At 50.3% G+C, this 11,173-nt stretch overlaps 1 protein-coding gene across 1 annotated transcript in view; it reads left to right on the top strand.

Moving 5' to 3' along the window:
• Nucleotides 1-48: 48 nt before the first annotated feature.
• Nucleotides 49-11,173, top strand: part of NRF1 (nuclear respiratory factor 1) — a 61,875-nt gene continuing 50,750 nt past the window's right edge. The window contains exon 1 of the mRNA XM_054630815.2: nt 49-201. The gene's annotated coding sequence lies outside the window, so the exon portion shown is untranslated. The remainder of the gene's footprint in view (nt 202-11,173) is intronic.

Below are 11,173 nucleotides of genomic sequence, written 5' to 3'. Positions count from 1 at the left end.
CTATGACGCCATACGTCCCGCTCCCCCCCTCTCGCTGTCCCCGGCCTCCTCCGCCGCCGCCGCCGCCGCCGGTCCCCGCCTCCCGCGCTCGCCACCGCGGCGGCCGAGGGCGACTCGCGCCGCCGCCCCGCTCGCCCGCCGCCCGCCCTCCGCCCGCCGCGGCCCCGCGGCGCGGGCCCGCCGCAGCGCAGCCGCTCTGAGGTGAGCGTCCTACCGCGCAATCTCCTCCAGCCCCGGCGCAGCCGCACCAACGCGGGGCCCCCGCCGCCCGCACCCGCTCCCCCGGCGGCCGCGACCGCCCGGCCGCGCCGGGCCCGCGGGGCCGCCCCGGGGCCGGGGCAGCGCGGGGGGGCCGGGACGGGCGGCGCGGGCAGCGGCCACGGGAGCGAGGGCCGGGGGGCGGCGGGTGCGGGGAGGCCTCGGAGCTCCCGCCCGGGCTGAGCCGGGCCCGGCCGGCCGGGGAAGTTGGGCCGCGGCCGCAGACATTGGCGGGGCTTTTGCTTCGCCCTTTTCCCTGCTGTTCTCGGAGCCCCTTCTTGCCTGCTTTTGGCCCTCACCCCCTTTTTTTTTTTAAGCCATTATCCCTCCTATTTTTATCCTCCTTCACCCTCCCCCTTTTTTTTCTTCACCCCCCTTTTTTTTCTTCACCCCCCCCTTTTTTGCCTTCACCCACTTTTTTTGTATTCACCCCCACTTTTTGGCTTTCACCCCCATTTTTTTACTCTTCACCCCCCCTTTTTTTTCTTTTAAACCCCCCTTTTTTTTTTGCCTGTTGCCCACTCTTTTTTTTCCCTTCACACCCCCATTTATTCCCTTTACCCCCATTTTTTCCCTTCATCTCCCCTTTCTCCCCCATAATCAATTAGTTTGTAAAAGGCCTTAGAGATTTTAAATGAGTGCAACCTTGATAAAGTTCCTCTTCATGCCCCTTTTTTTCCTCCTTTCATCTTTGGTGTTTTTTCCCCTTCACCTCCTATTCCTTGCCCCAGAATCACAGAACCAGTTAAGTTGGAAAAGACCTCTGAGCTCATTGATGAAGTTCCCCTTCATTCTCCCTTTCCCCCCCTTTTTTTTCCTCTCATCCCTCTTTTTTCCCCTTTTACCCCCCCCTTTTCTCCCTCCCCTTTATTTTTCTTTACATTTTGCACATGTATAATTTTCCTCCCTCTGTACAGGACATTGGGAGCGACTTGAAACGTGTTAATCACTCACCTCCCCTCCATTAATATACCCAAAAAAGGGCTGTAAATTGCCTATAAAAAAGGGGTGTAACTGGCTGTGTATAAAAATACTCAAAAAAGGGCTCTAAAACATCTGGCTCAGCACAGACCTGGCTGTGACTGAGGTGCTCAGGCCCCTTTTTAGTGTAAATAATAATTAAGGGACAGAAATAATTCAGCTCAAGACTTCCTACATTTGAGGTTACCAAGTCTAAGCTTTCTTTCAGCTGCAGATGATTTTTGTTGTGTGGGGAGATGTTTTCTCTGTTCAAGTTTGGGTACTCTGCTTTATGTTTTTATTATTTTTTTCTCCTTCACTGGACTGTTATTTCCTGAATTTGGGATTTTTAATCCCTTAGGCAGGGCCTGGCTGTTGAGGTTTTGTTTCTAAGCCTTGTTGGTCTCTGAGCACAGTTTTAGACCCTCTTCCCACATCCTGAGAGGATTCCCAGTGTGAACTCATCCTTTCTTCTCCTTCAGCCACATCACAATTGCTCCTTTCCAAATCCTCTCACGGTGATCTTTCATTTCCCAAATACTGAGGAAATGGGTGAGAGAATTGTTCATCTTTTTAATTGAAATTTTTGTGCTGGAGGTAAAACTGGGATCAATGATTTATTTTTTTTCTCTTGAGGGTGAAAGAGGAAGTGCACGATGATGATGATGATGATGATGGTACTTGTGGGAAGCTGAGGATGGTAACAACTGAATTTTTCTGGGTTTTAACCTTGCCCATCCATCCCTGGAAATGTCCAAGGCCGGGTTGGATGGGGCTTGGAGCAACCTGGGCTGGTGGGAAAATGGGATGGGATTGATGGTCCCCTCCAACCCAAACCATTCCATGATTCCACCGAGTGTCACAGTGCAGGCTTCATTTAAATCCTCTCTTGTTCCTCTGTAGTTTCTTGGAGTGTTTTTGGTGTTTTGCAGAGCATCTCAGCTGGTTTTTGTGGAGTTTTGTTGCATCCTGGTTGTTTTCCATGAGCCTCACATCATTTTTGTGAGGTTTTCTGATGAGCTCTTGTGCACAGGCCATAAACACAGCGAGCTGGGAGCCCTCAGCCTCCTCCCTGCGGGTTTTGTGCAGGTCCTGGAATATTTTAGGATTTAGGAAATGTGGGGTCTGACAGAGGAGCCTTGGCCACCCCATTCCAGAGGTTCAATGAAACCATCCTGGAAAACCCAGCCCTGCCAGTGAGAGTCCTTGGTGTGGGTGGGAGGTTGCACCTCTGTGCTGCTCCGTCAGGAAAATGGGAAATTTGGGGGATTAAGCCCAGGGAAGTGGTGGAATCCCCATCCCTGGAATTGTTCAGTTTGGCCCCTGAAGCTGAGGTTTGGTGGTGAACACGGCAGGGTTGAGTTGAAGGTTGAACTCAAAGCTCTCAGAGGGCTTTCCCAACTTCAGTCCATGATTCCGTGGAAAGGCCTCTTTGCTCCCAAGGGAGCTTGGCCACTGTGGGGTTTGTCCTGCCATTAAATTCCTGCCATTAATTGGGGTTTTCCCTGCCATTAATTGGCTGGAATTCCCTGGACAGAAGCCTGGTCAGCTGCTCTGATGTCCACCTGCAGCCCACAGGTATCTTGGTGTGAGGGATTCTCCCCATGCTGGGGTTTCATCACTTTTCTGTCTCTCAGGAGCCTGGATCACCTTTTTTTCAGCCTCAAACCAGGAGATTTAACTTCTGGCAAGCTCAGGCCTGGAATATTTCAGTCCTGTAGGGGAAACCAAGGAACCCCAAGAGAGAGAAGGAGCCCAGACTGGGAGCACTGGGGCCACTCTTGGTGTCCATCTCCCTTCTAGGGTGGTCATGTCCAACTTCTGCCATGTGCATGCACAAGCTCTGGGAACATTTCCATTGCTTTTCCAAAGGAGGGAGGTTTCCATGCAGATTCTTTCTCTTGAAGGGTTTGGGAATTATTATTTTTTTATGCATTACCTTTCTCTGATGTGGGAAGTTGTCCTCCAGGAAGGCAGCGGGGCACAGTGAACTCTGCTGTGCTCCTGAATCCCTTTTACCAAGAAAATTTAGTCCACCCTTTTCTACATAAGAACATTTTGTGCTGTCAGTAGGAGTGGTGGGGTTGTGTTGATGATTTTCAGTGCAGGGAGTTCTGTGAAATTCAGCCTTGGACTTTATCTTCCTTAGGCTGCTTCTGAAGTTGATCTGTGGGAAAAAAACCACACAGTTCAGATATTTTGTGTTACCCATTACCCAGTGCCCAAGATGTTTAATAAAATCATTTTAAACCACTTTCTTGGGAGGTTTTAAAATAACTTCTGATGCACAGTGGGGATTTTACTGGTACTGTTGAGTGCCCCACTACCCTCTGGGGAAAGAACCTTTTCCAAAATGTGGCTTAAACCCCCTGACACAGCTCCAGCCATTCCCTTGGATGAAGTGGAACCCTGTGTGTGTTTAAAGGGGATCCATCCTCTTAGGGTTTGGAGTTCAGCTTTTTGTTAGGTCGTTTTAATGCTTTCCCACACCCCTGCCCTGATCCATTTCTCGCTTATTTTAGTGATTAAATTTGCGTGTCTGCTCTCACGGATCTCTTCATCAGCTCATTTTGCCTGTGAATCCAGACCAGGTGAATAAATCCTGACAAAATCCCTGTGGTTTCCAAATATTGCAAATTACAGAACTCAGAACATCACTGGTGTCTTTTATCTCTTCAAACTAAAGCTCCCCCCAGAAGCCCTCACCAGGTCCCAGCCTAAAGGCTGCAGTGCAGTGTGAGAAAAGCTTTAAGGTCCAGAATTGTGCAGAATTGGGCTTTGTGCCAGGCATGAGGAGCCTCTCACCTGTCCAGGTAAACCTGCACCATCCAGGAGCTTCCAGCTTTGGGGAATTCAGGTTTGTTCTGTGCCCACTGCAGCAATTGCAGTAGGGTTCAATATTTGTGGATTCCCCAATTCTGGTCCTTCTGCTTTTTTTTTTCCCCCCCAAAACTGGTGGGGCTGCTCCAGTTGCCAGCTGGACAGTGGGGCTGGCTGGGATGTGTCCAGTTTCTGGGAAACCTCAGAGCCTGTTATCCTTTGGGAATGTCACAGCTACAGCCAGGAGCTGTCCCTGCGTTTCACCAGAGTCTGAGAGGTTTTTCCCAGGATTTTGGAGCTCAGGCTGCGTTCCAGTTTTTTGGGAAGGACTCTGAGGCTGCTCTGGGTTTGCTGTGGATGAGTTGCTCGCCAGACTCCGAGAAGGAATCCAAGAAGAAGTCCAGGAGGGAATCCCTTGCTCTGCCAGATGGAGCCCAGGGAGCTGCAGGCTGTGTTTGGTGCAGCTCACAGCTTGTCCTGATCCATGCTGACATTTTCATGTCAATGAAATTCCACCTTGGTTTTTCCCTCCTGGAGAAAAAGACGTAGCTGTACAAAACCCCTTTGGACACTGGGGATGGCAGGTGGATTCCATCTCAGTAGGACTGGGAATTCCAGTGTCTCCTTCCTGTTTTCCACCCTTTCTCAGGGATTGTGCTGCTTTTGCCAGGGACCGTAGCCTGGTTTTGTGCTGGAGGATGGCAGCAGGAGTCTCCTTAGTTTAGGGCATTATTTTTGTTGTTATTTTTGTTTGGCAGATGTGTGAATTGTTTGTGTGCTGCCTGTGGTGCCTATAAATAATAAATGGGTTGCTCAGATCCTGCAGTGACTCGGAGGGGAACTCAACTTTTTCAGCCCTACAAAATTCACCTGACCTCAAATACAGAAGGAAAAACCCATGAAAGTGTATTTTCACTCACAGACCACGTTTGCTTGTGATCAGTGTGACCAAGGAAGCCAATCCAGAAGTAACTGAGTCCCTCCCACTGTTCATTACATAACCATCTAATTAAAGGAATCAGACAGGGATGACTTGGAAAACTCCATACTCTGGGTCAAAAATACTTGCAAAGCCACAGCCCAGAGTGCCCATGTTTTATTTATGCTGAGGAGTGCTGTGTAAATGAAGAAGTTTATTCTTGGTGTCAGCCTTTAGAGTCTCCTGCTGCTTCTGCAGCCGCTTCCTTGGGCACCAGGAGAATCCTTTAACTCCTGATTTCCCTTTGGGAGGAGAAGGGACTCCAAGAGTGCTGCTCCCTTCCCTCCCTAGAAGGAGCTGGTGGATTCAGAGCTCTTCTTGTGGCTGCTTTGAGTTGAAAGTTGGGTTATTTTCAGGCTTATGAATTCTGCATCATGAGCATTCCCATGGATTTAGGGGTAAATCGGTGAATTTGGTGCCTTGCTCCAGAAGGAAACAGTGAATTTCCCTGGGAATGGTTGGAATACTTCAGCCCTGATAATCTGAAACTTGTGTAGATGGAGGTAGTGGTGGAGAGACTTGGAAGAAGATCTGAAGAACAAAATGTGGCAGCAAATAAAAATCCACAGTCCATTTTCAGCAGGTGGAACGTGGGGTTGTGACAGGAATTCCTGTGTGTGGAATTCCCTCAGGATTTGCATACTGTGCTCAAGGCAGGAAAAGCGCAGGGTTAGGGTGGCTCAGGGCTGGAATTGCAGGATGGCTCAGTTCTGGGTGCTCTCTGTGGGTCTGCAGGGTCCCCTCTGCCCGTGTGGCACCGAGGGGACACGGAGAGTGCAGCGCCCGGCCCGTCCAACAGGCTCTGTCAGCGTGGAGAGGCAAACCTGGGACCAGCATTTAAACCCACCTTGGAGGTGCTTCAGACCTGAAAGGCTGGCAGGCAAAAATCTCTCTGGTGTAGTTGGGCTGGAAATGCAGGTTTGTTTTTTCCCCTCCAGAAAACACAAATGTTGGAGGTGCAGAATGTGAGGCTGCAAGTGTGACTGAGCTGGGGTTTTCTGGTGGGATTTTCTCACGTACCTGCTGTGTTTGCACAGGGTCAGTTTCCCTTTCTGGGGTCGTGGAGTCATCATGGAATTGTGGAATGGGTTGGGCTGGAAGGACCTTACAGCTCATCTTGTGCCATGGCAGGGCCACCTCCCAGTGTCCCAGGCTGCTCCAGCCCCAGTGTCCAGCCTGGCCTGGGGCACTGCCAGGGATGCAGGGGCAGCCCCAGCTGCTCTGGCAATCCCAGCCCAGCCAGGAATTCCTCATTGCCAAGATCCCATCCCTGGCTGCCCTCTGGCACTGGGAGCCATTCCCTGGGTGCTGTCCCTGCAGGCCTTGGCCCCAGTCCCTCTGCAGCTCTCCTGGAGCCCCTTCAGGCCCTGCCAGGGGCTCTGAGCTCTCCCTGGATCCTTCTCTAGGCTGAGCACCCCCAGCTCTCCCAGCCTGGATCCCTGGGAACTGAGGGGCTCCAGCCCTGCAGCAGCTCCAGGGCCTCCTGTAGATTTGCTCCAGCAGCTCCATGTCCTTATGTTCATGAGTTCCCAGTGGATTTTCTGGGGAGTTTTTCCTCCTCAAGTGCATATTTTGCAGGGCAGCCAAGCAGATGTGTTCTTGAACCACTTGAACTTAAAGAAGGGGTGGCCAGGCTGCCATTTTGGTGGAAGTTTGATAATTAAACGTGGTTGGGACTGTACTGTCTGTCCTCACCACGTGCTGATCTTGAGTTAATGCCCTGTGAGGACTGAGTCCTTAAGGTGACCCATTGTCATTTTGGGCACCACCATAGAAAAAAGGTACAAAGGTATTAGAGAGTGTCCAAAGGAGGGACACAGGGATGAGGAAGGGGCTGAGGGGCAGCTGAGGGGACTTGGTTTGTCCAGCCTGGAGGAGAGGAGGCTCAGGGGAGACTCACTGGGAGCTGCAGCTTCCTCAGGAGGGGCAGCTCTGGTCTCTGCTCTGTGTGACCAGGGACAGGATCTGAGGAAATGGTTTTAAACTGTGTCAGGGGAGGGTCAGGTTGGATATCAGGCTGGGTATCATATATATATATATATATATATATAGATAGATAGATAGATAGATAGATAGATAGATAGATAGATATATCATATATATATCAGCTCTGGCACAGCCTTGAGGCTGCCAGAGCTCCAGGAGAATTTGGACAGTGCTGCCAGGCACAGAGTGGGACTGGGGTCTCTGTGCAGGATCAGGAGTTGGATGGATGTTCCCGTGGATCCTGTCCAACTGAGGATATTCCCAGATGGAGCCAAGGCTGGACAGAGCTCGTCCATGCCGGGCACGTGGTGATCCTTCCCACCCCGGAGCCTCCACAGCATCTCTGTCCCCTCCCTGTTGCTCAAACCTTTCTGTGTCACCCATTCTCTCTTCCTGTGGTAGTCCAGCATAACCACTAATCCTCTCTCTCCACGAAAGAGGATTAAAATGGGCACATTTGCACCTTACAGCAGCCAGGCAGGGCCATGCTCTGTCTTTTCCAGCAGTAATCCCAAGGGCTGCACCTCTGTGCCCAGCCAGCACCAGCAGCAGCCTGAGCTCCTTGGGTGAGGAAGAATCCTTAAAAGACAACTTCTGGCTGTTAATTAAAAGAGCTGCATTGACTAAAGATGAGTAACTCGCTTCACGCTGTTAGAACGACTCCTGGGTTCTGCAGGTCTGAGGAAAATAGGTTAAAATTGGGATTTCTGTGTGGCTCTTTGAATAAAATGCAAGAGTTATAAATTATTACCTCAGAGAGTGGCATTTATCATGTCCTGGTTCCTCAACCTGTGGCAGACCACACATCCTGCAAAAAGATTTGAGTGGAAAAAGGTGCTGCTGGTGGGTACTGGTGAGGGGGGGTCACCCCAAATGCGGCCTGTGAAACCTGCAGAGCCTGGGGCAGGCACGGGAATGCCAAATGAGAATTCCATCCAGAGCTTCACGGTTCTGGGTGCAGTTTCACTGCCAGGGTTGGGTTTCACTTGGCTGCCACAGCCTGGGATGCGGTGGTGCCCTTCCCGTGGCTTTCCAAATGGGAATTGTGCCCTTTTCTTTCTTGGACTCTTCCTGGGGAGGGCTGATTCCACTGGGATGTCATTTCTTGGTGCCAAAGCTTGAGAAGAGTCTTCAAGGGGAATCCACCTCGTCCTTGTGTTTACCCCGTGGCTTCCTGCTGGTGTTTGGTGCTAAATATATGAAATTTAGCTGCAAAAAGGGCCCATTGCAGGTCACATTGTCCCTGATGGCAGCTCTCAGCAGCACGTAGGAGCCATTATCCTAATAAATACCTGTGAAATCCTGTTGGTTTCTTTTCCAGAGCTGCCACAGTGAAAGTTTTTCCCCTGCAGGGGGATTTCTTTGCTCTTTGATGTGAGATTGTGACAAAGAGAGCGCGTTAATAGAAGGAATTTTGGCTTTGTTTGCTAGAATTCATTTGATTTCAGGGCTTTTCACGCCGAGACCAGGAGCATTGGGTTTTTGGTTGTTTTTGTACCCCGTGCTAATTAAAAGGATCATTTTACTAATGTTATGCCACAGGAGGACGCTGTGGAACGAGAGCTGGTTCCTGGTGTTGCTCGAGTCACCGTATCTGTGCCAGGCACGTAAATGAGATGTTCACTTCAATCTTGATAGGAAGGGAATAAACTGGAGTGTCTTATCTTGCTTTGTGCCTGGTATCAGCCGTGCTGCTGACAGGAGTCAGTGTCTCCAGTCCTGGGGAGTCTTTCCCATCCAAAACCTTGAGCAGCTTCTGGAGGGGCAGGTGCTCCACTGGAGGAAAAAAGAAACCCCAGTTTTTTATCAGGTTGTGGTGTTGGCTTCAGAGTTTTCCTCATGAACAAGAGAGTTTTTTTTTTTTTTTTTTCCATGGAAAATGGGATTTTGCTATTTAAATGCGCGTTTTCAATGAGTTGTGGTAATAAGTGAGATATTAATCGAGCTTATCCCGGTGAATGGTGGTGTTTGCTTATCAGACCCGCAGGGGTGATTCCCTCTAGGCGCAGTTTTATACAGGAGAGGTGTCAAGTTCACCCTAAATAGGAATTAATGAACGATACTTACCCAGTAAGAGATGCCAATGCAATGTGGAAATCAAGGGAAGAGCTGCATCTGTGTGACTGGGAGTCTGGAATCACCTGCTGGGGACACCTGGACGCCCTCTCTCCCCTGTCCCCGTGGGGAAAAGAGCAGGAGAAGCTCTGGGACTGGCGTGGTGGTGGTTGATTGGTGGGAGTGGGGGCTGTCCCTGGGCTCTCCCGAAGCTGGTGCTGTTGGAATTGGCTGGCACAGAGCTCCTGGTTTCTCCTGGAAGTGCTTTCTTCACCAGCACTCCCAGGAAATGCCGGGAGGGAGCTCCACGCCCCGGCTCGGAGGTGGATGAGATGCCAGGTTGGCCCAGATGGAGGAGAAACCGAGCCAGGACAACACCAGCAGTGGCCATTCCTCCTTTTTAAAGGTTGCCCTCTAATCCTCCCCTCAGCTGGAGCAGCCCCTCTAAGCCAGACCATGCCAGGAACCACCAAACCCAGCTCGTGTCTGGCTATTCTCATGGAGGGAAGACACAAATCTCTCTGACCACTGATTTCAATCTCATCTCCTGGTAAAAATCATGGAATACATCCCTAGGTTTGTGTTTGTTCCCAGAGGAGGTTGGCTCTCTGTGGTTGTGACCATCAAAATGTGATGTAGCAGAAATCTGCAGGTGCTAAACCAGGATGTGCCTGCTCTCCTGAAAAACTGCATAGAGGGTCTTGTGCCAGAACAGGAAAAGCAGGACTGGACAATTTCAAAGGTCTAATTCCACTCAAACAGGGTTTGATTTTATTAGGAAATGGCCAGTGATTGATTTCTTGCTAAGATCAGTTTTCACTTAGTAATTATCCCAGGCTGCCTCTGCAGGGAAATCGGAGTTTATCGAGATGCACAGCCAGAAGTGTGGAAGAGCTTTTTAAAGAACACATTCCTGAGCACTCAGTGCAGGGGAAGTGCTTTCCACCCTGATTGAATCCACCAAGTGTGACCCAGTTGAAAAATCTCCCTCACATCACTTCAGCCCAGATCATCAAAGGTGCTTTTGATCCCTCCCCGTGAGGAGCTGCCAGCGGTGCCCGTGGTGCTGTGGCAGGGAGGAGGAAGAGGAGTGGCAGCCACAAACTGTTGGTAGATCTTGAAATAAAATGGAAGTGGGGTCTTCCTTACCCTCCTGGGAGTGAGGAAGCAGCTCAGCAGGAGCAGGGAAGTCCTGGGTGCCACCAGCAGCATCTTGGGAAACTGCTCCAGCCTTGTTCTGTGGCTCGTGGAGATGAAGCAGCAGTTAGTGGGGAATCTCCCTCCCAGCAAGGGGAAGGGGAACAGCAAACAGTGGCCAGAACCTGATTTAGGGGGTGATTTCCTACAGAGAAGGAAAGGGTGACCTTCCCCAATGTCCCTTTCATGGTTGTATCCTAGGAGGGATCCTCTCATGAGAGGACAGAGCGAGCAGGTCTCTCAAAAGCTCCACAGAATTCCTATTTTGCTTCCTTTCAAAGTCATTTAAACCACCAAAGAAGCGAGACCCAGCGATTCTTTTTATTTATTGCTGATCTGAGCAGGGTTTCAAATTAATGAGGTGTGGGCTGAGTTGGTAAAAATGGCACCATGATTTAACATTGCAGAGGATAAATGCTCATCTCCAGCTTCAGTCTGTCTCAGTCGTGTCTCCTGCAGCATCTGAAGCAAAACCTCTTCAGTGGGATAAAGGTTTAAAATCATTCCAGGCCCTGCCTGTGTAAGGGGGTTTTTCCATCGTGCTGCTGTTTCTCATGATTTTTTCTGGTGTGGGGTTTTTATTTTGGACTCAGTTTTAAGCACCCTTTAAGCTGGATGGTGATGGTAGAGGATGGTGTCTGTGGGGGTTTTATGGGCTGAGTTGTGACTTGTTAGAATCACACCACAGAGACCTTCATTTCAATCCACGTGGGTTTAAATTTGGTGTGGAATTTATGGGGTTTGCAACCAGTTCCTGTTGTTTTCTGGTGGTTTGAGTGGGGCAGCTCTGCTGTTTCCTCCAGTGATGGTGTCAGCGGCCACTGGTCAGGGCTGACAGGACATCAGGGGAACCCCTTACACACTCCTGAAGCAACTGCACTGTGTGATGAGAGGGACTTTATCCTCGTATTTTTCTAT

Source organism: Agelaius phoeniceus, chromosome 5 (assembly GCF_051311805.1).
Source record: "Agelaius phoeniceus isolate bAgePho1 chromosome 5, bAgePho1.hap1, whole genome shotgun sequence".
In the NCBI taxonomy this organism is placed as follows: Eukaryota; Metazoa; Chordata; class Aves; order Passeriformes; family Icteridae; genus Agelaius; species Agelaius phoeniceus.
The sequence above is the reverse complement of the archived record's forward strand: the minus strand, read 5'-3'. Positions and strand labels throughout refer to the sequence as shown.